Here is a 24,078-nt window from a genome sequence, read left to right as displayed (position 1 = left end):
CTCGGCGGCGCAGGCGCGGTGGCGGGGGACTCCCGGGCCCGGCTGCTGGTGCTGCCGCTGGAGGAGGCTCTGTGCCGGCGGCGGGCTCGGGGCTGCGCGCAGGGAGCGGCTTTCGCCGGGAGAGGTCGGGCGGGCAGCGGCCGTGCGGGGCCGGGTAAGGAGCGCGCTGCGCGGCGGGGCGGGGCGGGCGGCTGCGCCGGGCCCGGCTGCGGCGGCGGGGGGGGGGGGGGGGTGTAGGGGTAAGGCGGCGGACGCCGCGGAGGGGAAGCCGTTAAAGTTTGACAGCGGCGGCGGGTCCCCCGCCGCCAGGGCGGCGGCGGCGGCGGCGCGCGGGGAGGGCAGCGGCTGCCCTTGGGCAGGGCGCGGGCGGGGGCGGCCGCCGCCGGGGGCGGGGGGCGCTCGCGGGGCACCCGCTAGGCCCGGTGACCCACTTTGCTCCTGTCACAACTCCCGGGCACGTTTGGAGCCCTGCCCGCCTGGCCCGGCGCCCGCCCGGGCCGCTCCCGCCGCCCCCCCCCCACCCCCCCGGCTCCCCGCCGCCCGGGCTGCGCGCAGGCAAGGGCGGGCGCGGGACTCCCCGGCATCCCTCGGCCGCCGGACCGGGCCGGGCTGTTGCCGAACCGCGCCGAGCGCCGCCGCCGGCCCCTCGGCGGTGGGGCGGGCAGAGCCGCGGGCGGCGCCTGCCCCCGGGGCGCGTCCGCCGCCGCTCCCCTCGGTGGGGCGGCTCGTCTCGCCGGTGCCGGAGAGGCCGGCCGGCCCGCCCGCGCCGCCCCACGCGTGGGGGAGCTTTTCCGTGGCGGCGGTGAGCGTGTTTACGCGGCGGGCAGGCGGCTGCGCTGGGGCCGCGGCGGTCAGTGTCCGCTCGGCGGCTGGGCCGTGGCGGGCCCCCGGGCCCTCCCGGCGGCGGCGGCGGGACGGCTTGGCGGGGTCTCGGGCACCGGGCGGTTGGAGGGTGCCCGGCGCTGCTGCGGCGCGAAGCCTCCCTGCGGCAGGTGAGCTGGAGCTGCGGGGTACAGGGCTGAGTGCGCACTTTGTGGGCTGCTTTTTTTTTTTTTTTCCTCCCTCTCCTGTGGTAACTTTTATCGTGGTGCCTACAACGTGTTCGTGCTCTTAAATGCGAGGAGTTCTTAGTAGCTTCCCCCATCCACTCCCGACTTACGTGCGTCCTTAAAATCAGCGTGTCAAATGCTCTGTGCGTGCGTGTGTGAAATATGACCAGCAAGGGACTGGAAATCCGTGGTATTTCATTTCTGTGTTTCTGTTAAAGTAGATGTGGATTTTTGGTTGGCTTCACTTTCAAATTCTGGGTACTTTAGGCCTGGATATAAATTCAAAATGTTTGGGGTTTTTTGTTTGTTTGTTTTTTCGTGAGGAGGAGTGCTTGTAAACTAATCAAACGTATTGGTGGTGAGATTTTTATAAGGCCGTTGTTTTCGTGTACATGTTAAAAGTTGACCCACTAAGAAGCATAAGGAAAGTCAGCTGTAGTTCTAGCTGGGATATGAAGTGGCATGTAGAGGTGGAGTGGCTGATCATAGATCCTGATCCGCTAAAGGATTCTTCAAGCAAGTATTTTTTTTGATGACATTGTTTGACAAGCAGTGCTTTTAGTGGCACTGTTGACTTAAACAGGCCTGTCCATTCCTTGCTCCCTGCTCGCACCTCTTTGCTGCCCCCCTCAGCTGTACAGCACAGCGGTTCATGGAACCCTGTCCGGTAACTGGACTGGGGAAATGATCCAGGTTAAAATTAACTACCTTTGTTTTTGTGTTTGTTTTTTTTTTCTTTTTTTTAATGTGGTTATATTTAACCTACATAATTTCTCTGGGTGACAGGTGTGCCAGAAGGCAGGAGGATTGTTTAAGCAGATACTGTAGTGAAAGAAATACTTGAGAAATACACCTCAACTGTGGTAGTCCTAGTAAAAATCAATTTGAGCAGTTGCAGTTGTTTCACACTGTTCAATCTTACAGGAATAAAATTGATTTTATTCTGTGAATAGAAGTCTATGAATATCTGTGGGTTTGGGCCTGTTATTTGAAATTAGAAAGCATTTGATTGTTATAATAAAGGAATTCTACTTGACAGGACGAGTAACTGTAATATTTTTTTAAAATAAACTATTGATTTTCATATATCCATTTAAGATACTTTCTCAAAAGTGTTACAGGCACTGCTTTTGGGTTACCAAACATTACGTGTTTGGGTTAGGGTTTTTTGGTTGAATGTGGGTGCTAGCGTTTTTAAGGTCATTGGTAAGGCAAGAGTTACCTCTTCATAAGAAGCAGTCCAAATAGTAAAAAAAAATAACTCCTGGGTTGATATTTAATAGTTTAAGATGTCATTCAGCCATGTCTTGTTTTTTATTTCTTCCGCTTCATGTTCTTACATAGATAAGTTTAACACACGTAGATAAAATAAAAGGATGTGAGGAAAGCGGAGAGTGTTTTCTTTATTAATGCTCTAAGGACCACGTAAACGCTCTGTTGTAGCTAATTTTACTCTTTCTGTACTCAGCAATTTAAAAACTGAGTGGTAATTACTTTAAATTTAATTTGTAGTGTTGGTTAATTATCTTGTTAGTATAGAATTTTACTGAAGTCATGAATCTTCATGGATGGATTGGTCTTGCCAAGGAACTTGCTGCTTTCAAGAGCTTTTTTTTTGGGGGGGGAGCTATTCTAAATTTGTGCAAAAAGTTGAAGATATAAATTAGTAGTAGAGACATTGACCTCCACCCTCCCCACGTGTTCTTTATAGGAAGTGTTTTTATCAACCTGAAAAGTTGTGAATTTTTTACTGAAAATAATAGACTTGTGTTGAAAATAGTTGTGAATCAAAAATGCAATTTTCTTCTCTAGGTAATTTCATCATTTGAAAACAGCTCCTTTTTTAGCTATGCACCCCTTCAGGACATATGTGTGTGTATACTTTGCTGTCTAAAGCCTCACAGCTTCAGCCTAATTTTGTAGATTGAAGAATATGGATAGTTCTCCGAATAGAAAATTAGTACCATAATACAGTTTCTAACACAAAATACACAATATAATTAGGAAGAAGAGGAATTGCAGCTAAGGTGCCTTCCTTTTCACCACATTGTAATGAGTTAGTTTTTCTTGAGGAAAATACTTTGGTAGGTGTTTGAAGTAAAGAAAAGTGCATTTTAGTGTTTCAGCTTTTTTAAAGTACTAGTTTCCATATGAACGCTGGAAATTGTAAAGGCCAGATGATAAAGCAGACCTAGAAATGTTTCTGAGGATAGATGGTATTAGTAGATAGTTGTGTAGCAAAGACAGTAAGTAGTAGTTGTTCCTGCCGTTCTTACCTTCTATTTATTTTGCAAAGTATTAACCTTTCTATGTTAATGGAGCTGGTTCAGCCTGTAGAAAGCTGTACTGGCACCACTGAAGGGGTGGCACAAGAACAGGAGAGAGTCGCCGGGCTGCTGGAAGAGCAGTAGCTGTTTTAAGGTAGCTTTATCTCTGGAGGGGAAAAAAAATATTGGTGAGACTACAGACAGACAGAGGCCAAACCATTCAAGTGTCTCTCACATCTTCTACTAATAGTGAATTACTATTAGTAATATTGGTATTATTATTTTGAATTTAGTTGTCTTTCAGAATAAAAAGAGGTGTAGGAAGCGCACCTTCAGTCACGTAGTAGAGTCTGAAGTGAAAGATTTCAGTGTTTCAGTGTGACTCTGGCACAAGCAAAGTGGGCTATATCCATTGGTAAGGTATCTCATTCACCTCTGTGGGTGGTCCACCTGGGGAAAACAACTTACTATTGCGGTTTGTTATTTTGTTAACTCAGTTAATGGGTGTCTGTAATAATTTGAAACCATTCGTGGGACATTCCCCTGTTGATTTGTTGCAGGAGTTGAAGATGTGAAATGCAAAATCACGGAAGAGGAAGGAGACTCATGGTTAATGCAGCTGTGTGCTGCCCTGAAGGACTGAATTCTCAACCCCTACTGCTGCCACAAAATTCCTTTGTAATGCAAAAGCCACTTTAATTTTGGCATACCTCATGCCTGAGTGTTTAATTTTATAGTCCTAATATTCTCTTACCATACTTTTTGTGTATAATATGAATTCTTAATTATAGCCGCTTTCAGAATATATAATCATATATGTAAAAAGTTTCGGTGCTCTGCGGTTGTCATATATTTAGTATTATGTGGAAGCAACAAGGCTTCTCGGATTCTTTCAGCAGTTTAGCGTTGCATACTTTGGACTCTTTCCAACTGTTACATTTTGTCATTAAAATCACTGAATTAGTTTTCTTATTCTGCACTGATGTTCTGAGGAGCATTGCTGAGTATTATAAAATCATCATTAGTAGTATTAATATTTTATTAAATATAGATCCTTAGAAATTAGATATACCCATGAGATTCAAGACTGATAAAGACTTAGAGAGTGAAGCTTATGAAGCTTAGTAGATACTATGGGCATTCCTCATCTTCATGATAAAAATGTAGCCAAATTAGGCATAAATGTGGGTACTTAAATGCTTTGTCCTTAAAACTATGTGTTTGATAATCTCGGAGTATGTGAGAAAGCTTCAGTTTTGAAGCTAATATTGTTTTACCCATAATGACAGCCTGGTACCACAAGATAAATGGTGCTAGACTATTATGCTTATGTTAAAACAGAAGAAAACAGTTCCTGGAGTACGACAGATCCATTTAAAGTGGATTTTTAAAATAAAAATAGGTGGCCTTGTTCTTCTATAGAGGTCCTTTTAGAGTTCCATTAAAAAGGATATTTGCGGGTATCTCCAAGAAGATTTTTGATGTATGTTATTTTGGTATATGATGAGATCCATAAAATAATACAGAGGAGTCAAAACTGTGATTTAAATGGATTTTGGCTGTCTAGCCCCAAGTAAAATTGTAGCCATGTGTTGGCTGAATTTTACAGGTCTCTAGGTTTTCACTAGTAAAGTTTTCCAAACACCTTGAAGTTTTGTTCTCACTCAGATCTTCCATAATCTTGTCACAACTGAGCATCTTGGCATCTAAATCTGTTTACTATTCATAAATTAGGCAATCTGTAAATTAGGTATTCACTTATCCAAAGGCATGTTCAAACCACACCTCAGGCACACCTATGGGATTGGACTCAGACCAAAACCCTGTGGTGACTCTACCTTTTGTTCAGAAACACAAAGGAGTGAGGAGGAAGAGGTTTTGCTGATGTCTCCTTTAAGAAACCCCAAACAACAAACCAACAAAACCCCAAACCCTAAAAATCCATGTTTCCTTGTGTACAAGATGAATAAAGTCTAATTGCGCCAAAGAGAGATACTAGGCCAGTTATTTTTTTTGGAGAAAGAGGAGGTGAGTACTTGTGTTCTGGCCTGTGTTCCAAAAACTATTTTGTATTTTCCTCCATTTAAAATTTTAAATGCTATTAGGAACTGGAAACCAGGACTCCTCTCTCTCATTTGGGTGCCCTTCTCCTTAGAGAAGCATGCACACTGCTGGTTCTGCTCTGTGCAGCAAAGCTTTACTTTTTATTTTTTCTTCCATGTTCTGAAGATTGCCACTGAAATGAGAAGTTATGAGTTGATCCACCTTCCCAGTGCAATGTGGAGCCTGCTGAGAGATTACAGTTTGAACCACTCCTGGCAGGGTAGAGACTGGCTTTCCGATTTCTCTGTTCCGGGTTACTGTGCTGTAACCCTGTGCTGCTGGACAAAATGAGAGCACATCTTTTTTTTTCTCCTACTGGCATGTTAAAAGAATATATTACTCCTGTTTGGATGGGAAAAGCTAAGCTATGTATATCAAGGACAGGGACCAGGATCATGAGTGCTAACCTTACCTGTGTCCTAGGCCTTCAGAAATAGGTGAAGCCGAAGGCATAATATTGTGTTCACTGGTTACCTTTATGGTTCGCATCTCTGCTAACTTTTTCAAAAGTCTTGCTGAGTGATGCAACTCTCCCTGGCTTTGGTACTTTAGAATTGTGGATCCTGTTGTATGAAATCCCCTTTTTGTGTCCTGCTGATGATATCTTTTAGTGAAGACTGTACTTTAGGGTAGTATTGCCTATTACAGCCAGAGCAGACAGCAGAACTCAATTACTAACTCATCGCGTGGTAGTGGTGTTGCTGTGGGACACTTAGAAGAGAAGGAATGGGCTGATCATCCAGCATGATGTCTGAATTTTAAGTGCTTTGTAGTAGGGTATAGTATTGCTAACAACATCATCTACAAGAGTTTTTAGCTTGCAGCTCCACAAGTTTGTGAGAATATCTCAATTGCTTGCAGAGGATGATCTCAGATCCCATAAGCATCTCATCTGCTGAACTGGTAGATACCTAGAAAGTTGCAGCATTTGCTTTTAAATACCATCAGGTCAAGTGTTTGTGAACATAGAGAAGGCAGGCACTGTAACAAGTGGCTCTTGTAGGAGGGAGGAAAGTTAATGTGTGAATTTCCTAACGTGTACATTAGGAATCTTGAGGAAATATATACTTTTACATATTAAATTATGATCTTAGAGAATGAGATACCAAGCTGCCTAATAAAAAAAGGATACTTCAAAATAAATTGTATTAATATAGCTAATTTCATATTTCCAATTCTGAGAAAGCTGCTGCTGTTGTAAATAAAACAAAAGGTAAGTTGCCATTTTTACATTTGACTAAAGTTTTTAATGACATACTAAATATTAGTTTCTGGCATTTAAGAGCATTTGATGTGTTTGGTGGCTATTTCATTGCATGTTTAATGTAATGTCAAAGACTGGCTTTTGCCTTTTTGTTTGTGGCTATTACTGACATGCAGCCTGACAGAATAATATTCTATCAGTTTGGTGGCTGCTGGTGAGAAGGTGGTTGTGAATTTGGAGAGGGTAGGCTCCTGCTGGTGTAGTAAGGTAGAAGTTTTGTAGTATTTCTGATTAATCTTGTTAGAGAAAAGCAAAAGGTTTGGATTTTCATCAATCGTCCAAAAGCTTCAAGACATATTAGGGGAAAAACTGTCTTGTTACATAGAGTAACTTTCCCAGTCCTTAGTCCCCTAAAGGTATATTTGAAACCTAAATATGAAGTTGTAAAAAATGAGAGAAAGTGAAAAATGTTTCACCAAAATCTGCTTATTTCCCATGGCCCAGTGAACAACCAAGAAATTTTCTCCATTAAAAACTGTAGGGAGTTCCTTTTTTAAAGCCTAATTTCCTAGGAAAACGTGATTTATGCTTTTTCCTTGTTTTCTCTCATTCTTTCCTTACACATTTGCCAATAGTTTTTGAAATCATTGACCGATTACAGCCATGTTTGTAGGAGGGATAATAATCTCAAAGACCGTAATGTTCCTAAAGGTTTTGGGATAATAGGCAAACTGGGTAGAGGGAAACATGTGTCACTACCCTCTCTTGAGAGAGAGATAATGCAATGCGAGTTTGGCACTGACCTGTTTTTTTCAGCATGTGCTGGGCCTGTGTTGGATAGGAGAACAGGAGATGGTTGTATGTGCCAACGGGGCTTGATGGGGCGGTCAGAACGTTGGGCTGTTTTGGAAAGGGATGGGGACTGAGAATATAGGGACTGGTGTGTCAGAGGGACAACGGGAGGGGAAGCTGGCTTCTCATGGTGGGGGAGAGGAGAATAGAGCTATCAGAACTGTGCTTTACTGCCTGCTGAAGAAATCAATGATAAGCTGGTAAAATATATTTTGACCATTAACCAGGGAATTATTGTCCTGATGAAAATTAGATGATGCTATGTTTCACTGACTGCAAGGTTGCCTGACCCTTAGTTTGGTTTAGTATGTAAAGTAAATCCTTCTGAAAGTAAAAAGAGGAGCTTTAAGCCGTTATTAAATTCATATTTTCCCATTGTTTCAGGCAAAAAAAATGTTTTTTTGGTGTATTTCTTTGAGAAGACTAGAACTTAGACCTTGCTTTCAGTAATAAAGAGGAGAAGAAAGTGTAACTTGAGCTTAAGAAATAGGACATTTCCATTTAAAGGCCATAGAAAGTGCTTTTAATAGTGTAGAAATAAAACTGAAAGGGTGCCATCCAAAGATTTTTGTTTATACCAGTTACTGAATGAAATATGTCCATTAATAGCCAAAGAATAAGATTTTTCTCTCAGCATAAGAACAAAAGATAGTACCTCCCAAATGGGATTTGTTGTAAGCCCACTCCCCTATCTTGTAACATTGACTTATTAGTTGAAAAGCAGAAGGAGCTGGACTTCTGTCTAGAATGATACTTCTCTGGTTCTTTCCTGTCTTGCCTATATTTGCATTACCTATTAACTATTACAAGGAGCAGATTGAAATTTACCTCATTATGTTCAACTTGTAAAATTTTTATCAAGTCTCAGTGGAGAATTGTAGTGTGTCCTGCTGATAGGTTTAGAGAAACTTCTCATAGACTTAGTAATGGTGAAAGTGAAGAAAACATTATTAGCTTGCTACTTTAATTTCTACAGAATTCCCTGCTCAATAATGTCAAATATACTTTTCAAGCCTTCAGTAACAGAGATAATCTTCACAAATTTTATAGTATTCACAAATCTTAATTCATTAATTTCAAGTATTAAAATACTTCAGTTTTAGAATATCATAATGGACTGCAAATAGTTAGGTGACTTTGACTTGTGCTTATTTTAAGGTAGTTTTCATAGCAACAACAAATATTCTAAAGGAAACCGGATTTTCCTCTGACTGTGAGTAGAAAAGCAAGTAGCAGCATGAATCACAGCTTCCAAGAACTGTATGGATAGGAATGCAGATTCTTTCTCTCACACACACACGCACACACACACACACACTTTGCTTGCTGTCAATTTTAATGTAGTAATGTGATTTAATAAAGTTTTTCTTGCCATCCACAGCAGCAACATTCATTATATGTTAATCAAGCTACTGCTGGCAGTTGCGTGGTTGAGGATGAAACTAGAGTTTGGAACTAGTATGGTAGTTCCAATGATAACTCTCTAACATCTCAGCACTTCTTGCTTAAAATATGTTTTCTGAAAATGTTTTTGTTGTTAAAATACTGTACGTCAGTTTTTTCCAGCTCAGAAGCATTAGTTAAACATTTTGTCCTGCACTAAAGCTTTGCATGATGTTTTATAGATAATAAGATATAGTTTCAGCCTTGAAGAGTTTGTGATCTGAATTTCACTGACACAGAAAGTGAGGAGAATGACCTCAGAAAGGGGGACAAGGATTCAAATGAATAAGTGAGTCATTAAACAAGTTGGCGTTTCTAAGAACAGAATAAGGTAGATCAGCAAGGAGGAAGATCAGAATACAGAAGCAAAAGACAGCATAAAGCAAGTCCAAATAGTATAGGGATTTGAAGGAAAAGAGGGAAAATGTGTTATTTTGCAGGATCTGGAAAGCATAATAAATTCAGAAGGGTAGTCTGAATCAGGATGAAGAGTAACAAGAAGGTGTTAGGAAATGGAACAGGAAAAAGATGTGTAGAAACTTATAAATTATGTTGATGGGTTTGGCTTTTATGAAGAAAAAAAAGATGAGATGGGAAAAAGACTTGAGAACATGCTGGTTTGATCAGTTTGGCAGGAAAGTCAGGACACAAATTCTAGTACTGAGGGGTTTTTTAACCCCTTAAGAAATTGAGCTGTCAATTTAATTTGCTTTTAAAGTGAGTGGCAAAACAACAGGCCACTGTGCCTGAAAATTCAATCTCGGGCATTCATGTTGCTCTGTCAGTACTTCCTATTACACCTGTTTTTTGTATAAGCTGGAGGACTTCTTATGAGTTTCAGCGCAACTGATGTGGGGCTGTAGAAGCTTCTAACATCAAAGGTAATTGACGCACTACCACTTCATCTAAGTCAAATGGATCACAAACTTTTTTTCATTAAAATAACTTAAATTGCTTTTCAAAATTATTTTAGTTAAACTGGTACTACCTTTATATGGACAATTAAATTTATAGTTTGTTTATATTGAGTTGTATTAATCTTTGTATTGTTGGCATAAGAAATGAAAAATAATCTCCCATAAACTTGTATAGATTTTTTAGAAAAAATGGCACCTAGACACTTTTGCTGCCCCATAGAGTATAGTTTGTCATTTCTTATCTATATACTGGTATTTGATTAAAAATGTTGATTTCTAACATTAGAATATTTCATTTTACTGTATGGAAAAATAGATAAGTAGGTGATAATGGTCTACCTTTCTTATCCCATTAGGCTTGTTCAGTAGACCTTCTTCAAACATTGGCATTCTTCTTCCCCAGCTTGACAGCTGCTTCTTTCTATGTTGTATGTACTGGGGGACAAAGTGTTAAAGAACAGGGATTTTGAAGTTCCTGTTTTTTTGTTATCTTATGTCAAAGGAAATCTGCCTGTCCTTGCATAGGATGGAAGGAAATAGTTTTATGTATACCTTAAAGGATCTACTTTGTCACGTGGGATTACTGAATAGAAAGTATCAATAGTGATAACTAGCGGTGGTTTTGCCAGCAGGATTGTCAGCAGTGAGATTATATTACCAAATTGGTGCATGAGTATTTAAAACACAGCACTGTATGTAGCAATATAGAATATGTGATCTGTAGTAGACGGGGAGCTATTTGTGGAGTAAGTAGGATGTTTGTGTATAGAAATCTCTATTGTATAGTTAGCTTCTGCTCCGTACAGTTTACTGAAATTAGTTTTTCATTAGTGAGGGGAAGATGTTTGAGTCTTTCTTATGTTGTTGTGTGCCATGTTCTCTGAGAGTTTTAAACTGTGTTCTGAGGTAGATCGCATGTCCTGTTTGAACCATAGTACACACACAGTTAAGATTGTATTGATGTATTTTCTTTCCAGAAATTTGCTTCGTGTATTATTGATGTTCTGCAAGGTCATAATATAGCCCAAAGCAGTTGTAATATAGTAATTGTAATATTAATGTTTCGTTAGGCAGTGTTAGAACTGTAACTTTAATGTTACCATTAGGCTGTTGCATTTGTCTCACAGATTTGGATTTCAGGCAGTGCCAGAGCTACGTAAAAGGTGGTATGCGTTTTTGAAGTACTCCTTTGTGTGTATTTACTTCATTATGTTGATAGAGGAATTGGAAAGTAAAATTGTGGACAGTTTAGGGATGGAAATGAAGTGACTGAAATGGCAGGGGAGAAAACAGAGCAGCAATCAAGGGCTCACCTCTAAAAGTTGTTTTGAATGGATTCACCTTTATAGAACTGTGGGATTTTTTGTTGTTGTTTTTCAGAAGACTGTGCCAAAGACTTTTGCTCAGATGACATCACATTTGGACTACTAATGCCATCTACCCACTCGACACGGCACAATGCATTTCTAGGCAATTTAAGTAAGTACGTAGATATTACTGCTACTAAAACAGTAATGCTTTAACCAGAAGCATCTCTTTTTCAACCTCAGGCAAGGCAGACATTCTACTTCAATCTGAGATTGAAATTAATGTTGTGAGGGGGCAAGAATAAACTTCAAATAAACTTTTAATAAGCTTTCATCCTGTACACTGGAGCATGGAATGAAACAATTGAACTAACTGTACCTGAGCTGTCTTGGAAACTAGAAGAAAAAAAACCCTAACATCGTGATGGCACTGTCCCCAGCAATGAAGTCTGCTAATGTGGCCCTGTGGTTTCTGGAGACTGAATTAATATCACTCCCAGTGATGTGTTACAGTGAATGAGCATATGTGTTGCCGTGCTCACAGCTTTATTGAGTGGTTTGGGTTTTTTTTTTTGTTTTTTTTGCAGGTGCTCTTCTTAAAGTTGAGATGGGCTTAATACCGTATTAATGTAAGAATGTATAGAAAGCAAAAGAATGCAGCTTAATAGGGTCAAGTAGCAATATCTCTGTCATCTCATTTGCGAAAGGGTTGCATTTCTGCACTTCCTTGATTGAACACTACGTACTATCCAGCTGAAGATGGGCTAGAAAGTACAGATTTTCATCTTTGCAAGATTTGTCTTATCTTGCAGCAAGGTTACCGATTGCTTTGTACGTCTGTGGTCATGCAAAGAGAAACACATGACAGGGTAGTTTGTTTAAGGTTCATCTTAGGAGTGACAAAGGGGTTTTGATTTGATGTATCATGAGGATCACGGCCATGGCCCCCTGTAGCCTCCATGTATGTGTTTATATGCTTTTTCATTGTAAGTAGATACTACTGTTAAACTTTCAGATGTTCCATTGTTTTTTTGACTGAGTCAAAAAAACCCCCAAGAAACGGATCTATTTAGGTAGATCAGACACTGTGCCAATCTTGCTGAAACTGGATTATTTTGTCTTGCTGGCAGAAAGCCTTCCTATAGTCCTAATGGCTTATCATGCATTGGAGATGTTTGGTTGTGCATGAAGCTTGATCATGAATGGAGTTACAGGTAGCAGTGCTTGTAGTTAGTGATGCTTGACGCTTTCTATTCAAAGACCCTGGTTTTAGTTGCTTATACTTTGGCAAGACTTGAACCATTGAGCAGTAATTCTTTGCATTATATATCTGCTTCAGCTAAAACTTTACCAAAAGTCAGCTTGTGCCTGAGAATGAGATGAGGGTGAGGAATGTACCTTTTTCTTGATTCAAAATGCGCTGAAGATCTTACCACTGGAAAGATAAAGCATCTGCATATGTTAGAGCAAGCACTCAACGTTTTAGGAGAAAACTTAAACTGTTAAACTGCAGTATCAGGCTTTTTTTTTTTTTTTTTTTTTTTGTGCCATCCCAAACTCTTACGTTAGGCGGCATGATAGATATCTGAAAATACGGTTTGTACCAGTTCAATGATTTGCCTAAATCCATTTCATCTGTCCAAATCAGATGAGGTAGATATATTCCAAATCCTTTTAGTCATAACCAGACAGAGCTACTGAGCATGTTCTAGCTGGACTGTGAGAGGTAAACAGGCCTAATCTCCTCCACTCCATTGTAATGCTGGGTACAAACACTGAGTAAGGAGACTTTCTTCTGCACTCCTTGTGCTTTTCCTTAACTGCATTCCGCATCTACTTTTGATGCTGTCCTTCAAGTGCTGCTTCAATAGTATATTCCCATAACTGTTGTGCATTTTTGTTTCAACTTTTCTATATTCTCTGATTTTCTTTATTGCTGCTCTTGTGTTCAGAACAGATCATAATAAAATACATTGTTTTGAACAACGCATACTGTGTGTGGTTAAAAGTTACAAAAAACTTCTTTTTGAGCATCCTGGAAACTTATGTGTGCTGTGCATCTTTGCTGTTGCTTTTAAAGTAACCTTTTTAGACCATGAGGACCTGCTTTGTTTTATTAAGAATTTGTGTTTTCCAGGGCATACTTCAACTTCATTTACTGCTTGTCTCTCCATGGGCTGTTTTCCTTCACCTTTACATTTTCATTAGTCCTTTTACTTGTGTTTCTTCCTCAGCTTTTTTTAAAGTTGTGCTGAAAATCCTCAGTTTAAAACTGTTCTTAAGTTACAGAACTTTTGTATTTACTTATATAAAAATATCATCTTAATGTTTTTCATAGAAGTATGAAAAGCAAATAACTAAATAGAGAGAAAATACTTCTGACACTAATTTGTGGAAATAGAAGAGAGATTTGAATATTTGTTGTACTCTTTCTCACTGATTTGCGTGCATGTGTGAGTGCTTGCAGTAGTGCCTCTGTGCCTCTCTGGAAACGTGCCCATGTCACTACTTGTGCAAAAACATGTTTACTCAGGAGAACAGTGAAATCAAACCACTCTCTCATTCAGATTTGTTCTTATACACCTGCTGTAGCAGTGCAATGAATAAGGAAGGGGTAGCAGCAGGACAATCAGAGCCCATCCACAAGGAATGGGAAATACGGTATCATACAGCAGTTAGTTATCTTGGTTGTAATTATTGGGGCTGCTCTGCCTATCATAGTAAAGAAAAATTGCAACTCATTAAATCAAGATTTGTTTAAGAGGTTATAGAAAGCTAATGATCTGTAAATGGTCTCTTGGTTCCTAACTGAGATTTAAGGAAAAAAAGAGATTGTTTCTGAGCAAGCTAAGAGATTATCCTAGGTTTTATATTTGGATCAGAGGAGTTGACTTAATGAAATAAAGTAGTGGAGTTGCTGACCAAAGTAAAGGTATGCCCTGGGCCAGGCAGAGAGGAGGGAGAGGTGCTATGTGGGTGAAGTCACCACCCTGTTTATCTAAAGATTCAAATTATGAAACAGATGAAGATAGACTTACAAGACAGGCTGGAGACTTCTAGTTCCACTTTGTTTTGCTGAAACTAGAATTTATAGAGTGGAGGATGATCTTAACATTTCCACCCCTCCCTTTTGCTTATTATAGGATGGCACTGAACTTCGTTTTCAAATATTTTGGGTTTTTTGTGTTGAAGTGACCTAAGAACATCTAGTGTTCATGAGTTACAGGAAGATGGAATCTGTGTTCAGTATAGGAGTAAATGGAACGATTTATTGCTTCTTAGATTTTTATGGATTAAAAATGTAGCATTGAATTCATATTAAAATTCTGTGATTGCTTAATAGGGTTTAAAAAAATCAATGGAATAAGTTGTATTTAATGTTTATGAAAATTTCTGCTGATTTTTTTGTTATTAAAACCAGAATTACTTACAGACTCTGGGTTTTGCTTTGAAGCCCAGGTCCACACAGGAGGAAGCTTCTGAAATGAAAAGGATTGTCATTATACTTAAAATTTTCAACTTATGTACATGTGAAAGTTTGTATAATGTTGTCTTGTGGTTTGTGTTTTGTTTTTCTTAAAAGACAATTTTTCTTTAGGAATTGCTTTAAAGAGATCTGATTTTCTTTTCATCTAAATTTTAGCAAATGCAGAGTGAAGCCCATTCTTTCATTTGCAAAAATCTTCTGGAAAATTACTTGGATGTTGTATATTGAATGTCAGTGAAACTAGGTGAGTCTGAATATTTTGATTATTCTAAGCAGCTAATGAGTTACTCGTGTGTGACAAAATCCTGTTTATAACTTACAATGCTAAGAGAAACTCTGGCATTTAACCTAAAATCTAGAAGATTAAATTATTATATAAACAGATGACATCGCTCAGAAGGGAAAAAAAAAGGCAAAGATTAAGCAATATATTCCTGGCTTTACTCCTAAGGTAAAAAGCTGTGTGTACGCCCAGATATGTTTTTATCTACTGTTTCTGCAATGAAGTTCTTCCACAACATAAGTTGCTTGATTAGTTTCCCTTAGCATTTCTGTATTTGGTGTTCCTGTGGCTGTTCTCTGAGGTGATATTTAGAACCAGGCTAATTTCAGTGTTACAGTAGACTAATATTCCTGTGTCACTAATCTGATTTTTCTCAATTCACGTAGTTGCTTAGCACTGGATTTGGAGATCAATTTGAATGATTAAAGCAAACACGTTTTAGCCCTTTAGTCCTTTTCAATTTTGTTTGAGTTAGGGCAAGTTAAATCACAGTGGTAGTGCTTACATGCCTGTCTGTCTACACCATCTGAATTTCCATATAAAAACCAACCTTGACAGTTCTGTCTGAAAGTTCACAGATGCCAGAATCTTTAGTTTTCTCTTGCTGTATATAATAGCACAAGTAATAGGAGGAAATAAATAAATGAGAGAAAAATCGGAAAGAAAAAGGGGGAAACAAGAAAAGAAGTAAACTATTTAAAGGGGAAAAAAAAGACATAAAAGATGGAGTGAAGAAATGAAGAAAAGAGAAATGAAGCCAGGGCGACAGGGGTATCCAGTTTTATGTCTTCTGCTGAATTCTGGAATAGGGGAAATAAATTCTTTTTGTGGTAGCCAGTAGATTGCTGTGTACCATGATCTCTTTTTTTTTTTTTTTTCTTTCTTTTTTTTGTGGCGAGGAGTTACGAAGAAAAGCTTACAGAATTGTTCTAGAGTCTTTCAGTGCCCTCAAGTATACTGTTTTGTGAGATGACACCTGCTTTGGTTAGTCTGGTCTGGAAAGGTAGGATACAATTCGAGTGCATGCGTTACCATTTTGATTTGGATCATTAATGCTGTTTTGGAGAAAATCTTTCAATTATCTCCCCTTACCACGTACTTGCTCAGGGTGTTTGAACTACATTCCTTTTCCAGAAAACTAGTTTGTAAGTTCCACTGCAGGTGCAAATTGCTCTTCTGTCACTACTGGGGACATACAGGTCTGAATCAATTATTAAATCCCTGGAAAACTTTGAATGGCCTGTGTGATGGTGATGTTTGCTTCTGGAGAGCAGATGAAATCTAATCCAAAATAAACCCTCTTGAACAGCTAGCATAAGAGTGTCAGCACCAGCTGCTTTGATCTACTGATCCATTTCTACTGTTCCAGATTACTTGCTCATGGAGACATAGCCAAAATTGTTCACTTTGGTTATAGGTCAGTAGATGAGGGCAATGAACATCTGTGATATGTATCTATTTTACAAATCAAGTTATATGTTTCAATGCTAATATTTACAACTTTCAAAGTGCCATGAATGTTCTTTGCAACTTTTGTTGATACCAACTGTCAAGGAAACAAATAAATACTACAAGTGACAGTGAATCAAATGACTAAATCGTAACTACCTTTTGAAATTTATATCATTTAGTTTGCTTTTCTTCCCTGCTTATATTCTTAAATTGTTAAAAATAGGAGTCTTCTGATTTCTTTCATTTCATGATTTTCATGTAGAATTCTAAAATTTGTATACTTTCCACCCCAAGTGTTTTGCTTGGGCTGCTCATCTGCATTGAGAAAAAACCCAAGTCCAGTGTTTTATTGCAGTCATTAAGTAGGAGCAAGACAAAAAATGAAAAAGAGATGGTCTTCACAGGTGTTTGCAGTTATTACCATCTTTCTGTGCATTGAGCTGTCATGAATCCAGACTTATTTTTTCCCTGGACTAAATTCCTCAATTTGAGATTGTAGATGGCACTTGTTAACGTTTTGAAAATTTAAGTAATATTTAGTTGCTAATGTTAAATCATTTCATCTTGAAGTAACAGTTATAAGAGTTCTCCCCATCTGCCCCATGGAATTTTAAGTTCAGAGATTCCCAATAATTTTTCACACTTACTGCTGGTGTAATATCCCACATGTCTAAGCCAATGATTAGGACTAAACTCAGTTACATTTCTTATTTATTACATCTTTGCAGAATCTAGGCCTTAGCTTTCAGCACTTCAGAAGATTTCCAAGATTCAAGTAAGATTTCTCTTGATAGGGATGTTTAAAACAATAGCCTTTTAATATAATCATTTAAAAATATATATATAAGGCTGTAGCAGCACAAGTATCAGCAGCATTTTGGATAACTTTTTTTTTAATTGAAGCCAGTGATTTTTTTTCAAACCAAATTATTTGCGGTGTTATTTAAGTTGTTTTTATTCAGTTTATTCCCTCATGTTGTAACTAGCATAAACATATTACAAAAGTTAGCATACTTTATTCTCCTAGGCTTAAGCATCTCTCCATTCAATTTGTATAATCCTTTCTAAAAGAGCAATTATTACTGACACGTGAGTATGTAGCACTATAGCCCAGGGAAGTTGTTGAGTCACTATCCCTGGAGGTATTTAAAAGACATGTAGATGTGGTGCTTAGGGACATGGTTTAGTGGTGGACTTGGCAGTGTTAGGTTAACGGTTGGACTTGATGATATTGCAGGTCTTTTCCAACCTAAATGATTCTATTCTATTCTAAAAAAACAATGCATTAAGTAAAAATCAAAATTTAGTACTTAACTGCTTCATATAGCAGCTTCTGGAGACAGCCTCATTGCGGCAGGTACAAGCCTCAATTTAAAATGAAGAAAAATGTTGAGAGTCAAAATGTGAGAATTGTAAGCCAGCAAGTTATGACGAGTCCTCATTATTTTAAGTAATCTTGTCTTAGGAATGTTGCACTGTTACGTTGAAGTGTATATTTCATCTTCACTGTATTTGCATGTTTGTTAATGTTTTAGGCATAACTAAACTGTTCCAAGCCTTAATGTATGCTTAAATACAATAGAGCTGTTTTCATTAGCCTGTTAGCATGTGGCCTCAACATATAAATTATATTAGTTTCAGGATTTCCTGAGAATATTGATAGCTTTTGGAATCCCATTCCTTGATACCAGTGTTAAATAGGCTACTAGCAAGATCCTAGGTCACTGAAACCATATTCACAATGTTCTGAGCAGAAGAGAATTGCCACTGAAAATAAAACCTGATTATAGTTTTACTTTTTGATAACTGATATATTAATTGAAAAATTGAATACCTATAATGCCTTTATAAATACTTTCTTAATGTTACTTTTCAGGACTTAAGTGCTGGATAACCTAAGTCAGGTTCTGTTAATAAAGTGTGGTAAGAGCATATAAGAGGGTGGATTACCACATTTGCTTTGATTTAAAATACTAATTGTAAAATACATCTAGTGCAACTTGATTTTTAACTAGGTCCTACTTGCTAGTTAAGATGGCAGTCTTTTAAGCAGTGCTAATTTTAGCATCTTCAGTAATGACCTGGAAGGGAAGGTTGTAAATATTTGCAAATAAAATATGGTGATACTAATCTGGGAGGTGTTGAGAACTTGAGAGTGCAGAGAAGGCTTTGAGGGGCAAGCAGTAAGCATACCGAGACGTGTTTTGGTAGATAGAAATAGTGTAGTCTGATCATTTTGTGAAAGAAAAGCTTGAGAAGTGGTAAAAGAGAAAAAGAAAAAAAGCAGAGGAATAGAGTTTAAAGTCATGCAAATGTAGTGAGTATGGTCCCAAGTAGTTGATATGATTTTGCGTTGAGTATTGTAGATGATAAAAAGGAGTAATAGTTCTCACATAAATAACTCTGAGGACTCATTTGATACTTTTTAAAGTTTATGTGGAAGTATCAGGACAGAATCCGAATTTCCAAAAATACAAAAAGGAGCTGAATTTGTGACCTTTTCCCCAGAAACCTAATCTTGAAAATTCTTACCTCAAATATGGTAGCAGCAAAGCTTAAAAAAAGCTTGGCTTAGAAGTTCCTCAATTATATTATGTTTTATGTCTTTCAGTCAACAACATGATCTTAAAATATTTTTTAAAGAGCTGGAGGGGATGGGAAATAATTGACAGAATTTTTGCTATGAGTGTTTAATTGTTGAATTAGTCTGCAAGGTCCTGAAAGACTTCATTAAAAAAATTCCCAATGCTTGAAGAGTAATATTGTCATCATAATTAATCAACTTAATTTACAATTAAATTGACTGGGCCCAACATCTTGAAGATCATACTGATCTATGGGAACAAGGAATTTTTTGGTGGTCTTTCGCTGCTTCTCTGGTGACCCTCAGAAGGTGAATTAAGTAGGTTTTCTGGACTTGCTTAGTCAGCACAAACTTTGAAAGTTTCTGCTCATGTCAGTAGCAAGCCACAAAGGAGGATTGCATGCTGCTGCTGCTGCTCAGGAGAATGAAGAAAGAATTTGAGCAAATTTGGTATCTATATAAATTGATCATGTTTTAGAAACAGAGAATGCTAAAAAACCAGCTGGTTAAATGTTACAGTGCTACTTCAAACTATAATTTTCCTTTGAACAGTATTTACTGAACATTCAGAAATTCTGTTCTGTTCAGTGCTCTAATATTTGAATACTTAAGTAAAGATGTTCTTCCTTTTTTATTTCCATATATATGAGAATATATATGCAGTATGATTACAGTAAAATTACATTAAATTTAGAGTTGACTTTGTATGCTTTTTTCTATTGCTGCATTGCTGTTTCTGCTTAGTTCATGCAGTACTATTCCTTTTGTTAAAATAATGCACCATCTTTCTTGCCTGAGCAAGTCCAATTATTGACTAAATGTTGGCTGATGTTCCATTTCCTTTTGATTCTTGCTTATAGCAGGGTGGTGAAAGGATACCCAACACCTATCCCCAAGGTGGTTACAAAGTCTTTTGCAAAGTTTCCAGGGACAAGAAAAGTAAAGTTTTTCTGCCTTGGTTTTGTCCATTTTTTAGCTAAGACATTTTCTCTCTGTACCAATTGCAAAACTTCTTTATTTTGTTTTGGTTTGGGTTTTTTTCCTGTTAAGGCACTTCTTGCCTATGTAATATGAAGGACTTATCCTTTATCTCGGGTTTTGCAATCACTGTAATTCGAGTTGAGGCTGGATTGTTATATTGAAAGTTCTGACAAAAGGGTAAGTCTAGTGTTTTGTTTAATGAAATTAAGGAGTAGTGCAATGCAGGGATTTGGAATTCTGTAACTATAGTATTGATTTTTTATTTAACGTATAAACTTGCTCTTTCTATAACAGGTAGTTCTATTGGGGGAAAAACTGAAGGATCCACTGGTAGGCACCAGAATTTTAGAAAAGTAAGTCTTTACTTTTGTTAAATCTTGTTAATCTTATGAATGTAACAGTAAGCATGCTAATACAGAAGTGTATTTTGCCACATCTTTTTTGAATACACTGAAGTTAGCATCCCCTAGAATTTCCCTTGTTTAGTTTTGTTCTAGTTTTCTACTACCTCATTTTTTTTTTCTTTTGTTACCACTTTTGGGTCTCCAGGATCATGTGCAGGACTTCTAGGGGAAAGGGATGGGGGAGGCAGGGAGGAGGAGCTGCTTTTTGGTAATTTTTGACATGGACTGTGCTTCAGTGTTGGAGCTTAAAATGTTCCTACCCTCTCATTTTATGGAAATGTGAATGTGAAGTCTCACTTCTTTCTTTTTGAATATGCTTTCCAGTGAAGTTCACTGCCTACTCCATTCTTCGGGCAGTCAAAACAGTCCACTCCTCACAAAAGCTTTACAGAATAATTTAGCTGTGCATGAGTCACCGGCAGTGGGAAATCTAAGTATCAGAAGCACTTCCACAGCTGCACAAATCAAGGATTGTGCAATCAACTTGGAAAAAAAAATAATGCCTATCACTAAATATTTTTAAAGTGTTTTATTTACATGTTTGTATTTCTACATGAGATGGATAATTAAGTATCAGATTAAATATTAGCTTTCTGAAACATCTGTCACTTGTTCTTGGGTGTTGCTGTTAGCAACTGTCCTAATCTTTTTTTATATATGTCCATTTGGTACACTTTTACAATTCTAAGAGTTACAAATAGGTGCTGTTGGTATAAGTCATTCTTTCATTAAATTTTCTTAGTTTCATATTATTCATTTAGGTCAATACCCTTGTATAAGTATCTATACTGAGGATCTTCTTAAAACAGTCACAGTTCATGCTAATTAACATGTTATTTGATAGATAGGTCGGTAACTACTTAGCAACATGTCAGGTATATATATTCCTGTGCTTTACATTTTGCTTGAGTTTCCCATTGACTCTAAGGCTGAGTTCTGGATTTATTTTCATATCCAGAAGCTGATCCATGAGTCCAGACCAGTGTATATGAACAAAACTCATTCTGTCCAGAAATTTCACTTGTCATGGGTTGCCACATGAGATGCAGCAATGCATGGGAGAGTACAGATGTTTCATTTAAATATGGAGTAGACTTATCAAGTAGTAGCTACAATGCTTGTTCCTTTGAGCACAAATTTGAATCTCATTTTTCCTAATTTTGTTCTCTGGTTGTAATTTAACACATGGTGTAGGTCAGCATGAAATGGCATTGTTGCCAGAAGATGTCTAACCTGGTGATTCACTGCTTCCCCTTCCCCTGTGCCAACACAGTTTTTGAGCAGCCATATGGTGAAACAAATGTAGTTGATTTAGCTGAATGAAACAGTATTTAGGTTAGTTTTAGGCTGGGCCACTTTTAGGCTGTGTTGACTGTGTGATCACAGATACTAACGCTAGCAGAAGAGAGGGAATTTAATATAGGTGTGGAAATGAGTGGTCAAAGTAATGATCAAAGACTAACACTATGAAAACATTTGTCTTGACCAAGGAGTTTGGTAAAAGTGCCTACAAATATAAATTAACTGTTAGGGTGTGAAGCGCTTAGTTATCTGTAGCCATGTAGTTACCTGCATGGTCTATGTATACATTGGTCTTGCTATCTTACATGTGGTAATTATTCATCTGCGGACTGATTGAGAGGAAATACTTCAGTCTGTTTCTCCCATGTTCTAGGCGAGTACCCTGTCCATGAGTTAGGAATGTCTTTGTCTCCTGTTTAAAAAAAAAAAACCAAACCCCAACAAAAATTGAGTTCATTTCATCGAGTTGCCTGGCATGGCATGCTGCTTTCCCTCTGCCCCTCCACCTGGTTTTAGTGTGCGCATAACTAAGAAGCGTTAAGATGTTTCTGGGTGTGCTAGATAATGGTGTCTTAAAGGAATAACTTGTTGATATGAAATAGTTGGTTGTCCCTTAAAAGGTAAGGTGAATTATAAATCAAGCAAGACTGGTTTTAAGACTCATAGCTATATGCTTAAAATTTCTCCTAAATAAACTATAAAGGCATTGGGTGCAGAAATAACTTGCATAACTTCTTACTGACCCTCTTGCCCATCTGTTGTCTTGGATTTCTGAAGATTTTTGTAATGCAATAGTGAGAACAGAACAAGAAATTTTGACTGAAGGTGTTTAAAGATTAGTTAGTACTCTTTATGTAAGAAGTATAAGTGTTTGTTTAGATATAAAAGCTAATAAATCTTCATTGGGTAGATTTTTCTGGTCTAGGATAGGATTCTGGAAAGATTCGTTTGTGTGAATTTAAAAAACTGCTTTTTAGCTACCTTTCCCACCTTACAACACACACATGCATACTGAAAGTCTGACAGACAAGGTGCTCACCTAACATGCATGTTCATGTTTTTCTGCAAGATTAATTGTAGTGGATAGCTGAGTGTTGCTGCAGTAATGATAAAGTCTCATCTTCTAAATTTAAACATGAGTTTCTATCAACACCAAACAGAAATTTTGTATGCAATGGAAGAAGAATTTTCTTGGCATTATCTTGCTTTGAATGTGTACTAATTATGTCTGTTGAATTTGACAATTTTTTCCAGGACAGTTTTAAAAAATTAGTGTACTTTCTATATCTATACATTATTCCCTCTTACTACTGGGGTAGAGGAAAAACAATGTTTAACTCTTTGATCTGTCTCATTTCTTGGTAAATTTTCTTGTGTAGGAATAAAGTGTTTGATAAATTTTTCCCCTTTGGTTAGATTTATTAGTATTCTTGGTATTATTTATCCTCTCAGGAAAATAATGACAAACCATTTTAGACAAATTGTTGTTTAAACTAACATCTGTACATGATACAAAACTTTTAAAATTGCTAATCCTCTGTTTGATAAATGTGCCCATTTGTAATTGGATGAATCATTTCAAAGTGTTTTTAACTCCAGGATAGGTATCTTGGTACCCTATTTTAAAGTTTTTCCTTAAATTTCTGTTAATACTGAGAAATCGTCAAGTGGGCAAATCTTTTTTTTCTGGTAACTTTATTCTGTAGAAAATCATTGTTTTGTATGTAGCAGATAATTTTCTGGGATAATTAGTAATATTCAGTGGGAATTTAAATTTTGAGCATGTGTATGTGGTATTTTTCCCCTTTGAACTTATGAAAAAAACCCTGTCAATTGCCTACCCTCTCAGTTCCATTTAAGAGGCTGAAAGGAGTAAGCTGGGATTTTATTTGTTCATTGTAAAATATAGCAAGTTTAGATGCCTCCTGAGAGAGAATAGCAGACTCTCCAGATTTTACACCATCTACAACACTTATTCTGCAGCATGGTGAGTGTTAATTTAGAATCTATTCTTGAGCTGGCTGGCAGCAGGTTGTTTCTGCCCAGAATCCCATTAAAGGAAATAGAGATTTAGAGATGTGAAGATTTTCAGTTTTGAATTGTAACACTAACTGGTTAGCTTCTCTTGATTAAAACTCATGTTGTGAAGTACTGGGTTTTTGTTAAGCACCATTTCAGGAGGCAGTAGCTGTGTTTTTCAGCCAGGCTTGATTATGAGCTAAATTGTATTTTAGATGTGCAAACACAATGCATGCTCTTAAGTCTAACCCATGGTTCACTGTTACAGATCCAGCAGTGGCAGATGTACTTAACAGGTTCCTGCTCCTTTTTGTAGAGGGGTACTGTTTCTCAGCTGTGCCAATTTTCAAAGGTGCTTGAAGCCACACAAGATAATAAAGATTGTATTTAAAACTGTGTGATATGTGGGTTATTTTAGACACAT

General features: G+C 38.0%; 1 protein-coding gene across 9 annotated transcripts in view; it reads left to right on the top strand.

Annotated features, from left to right (window-relative positions):
- CLOCK (clock circadian regulator) overlaps positions 1–24,078 on the top strand; it is a 67,034-nt gene continuing 42,956 nt past the window's right edge. For 5 of the 9 annotated variants that reach the window (XR_012650130.1, XM_075026124.1, XM_075026119.1 and 2 more), the window contains exons 1-4: positions 1–154; positions 11,216–11,314; positions 14,786–14,873; positions 20,224–20,282. The gene's annotated coding sequence lies outside the window, so the exon portion shown is untranslated. Of the gene's footprint in view, positions 155–621; positions 993–11,215; positions 11,315–14,785; positions 14,874–15,811; positions 15,916–20,223; positions 20,283–24,078 lie in introns of those variants that run through there. The other 4 variants (XM_075026076.1, XM_075026067.1, XM_075026105.1 and 1 more) reach the window with 4 other exon arrangements.

The sequence above is a fragment of the Buteo buteo genome, chromosome 1 (genome assembly GCF_964188355.1).
Source record: "Buteo buteo chromosome 1, bButBut1.hap1.1, whole genome shotgun sequence".
NCBI lineage: Eukaryota > Metazoa > Chordata > Aves > Accipitriformes > Accipitridae > Buteo > Buteo buteo.
Note: the sequence above shows the minus strand (reverse complement) of the source record. Positions and strands in the feature narration are given on the sequence as shown.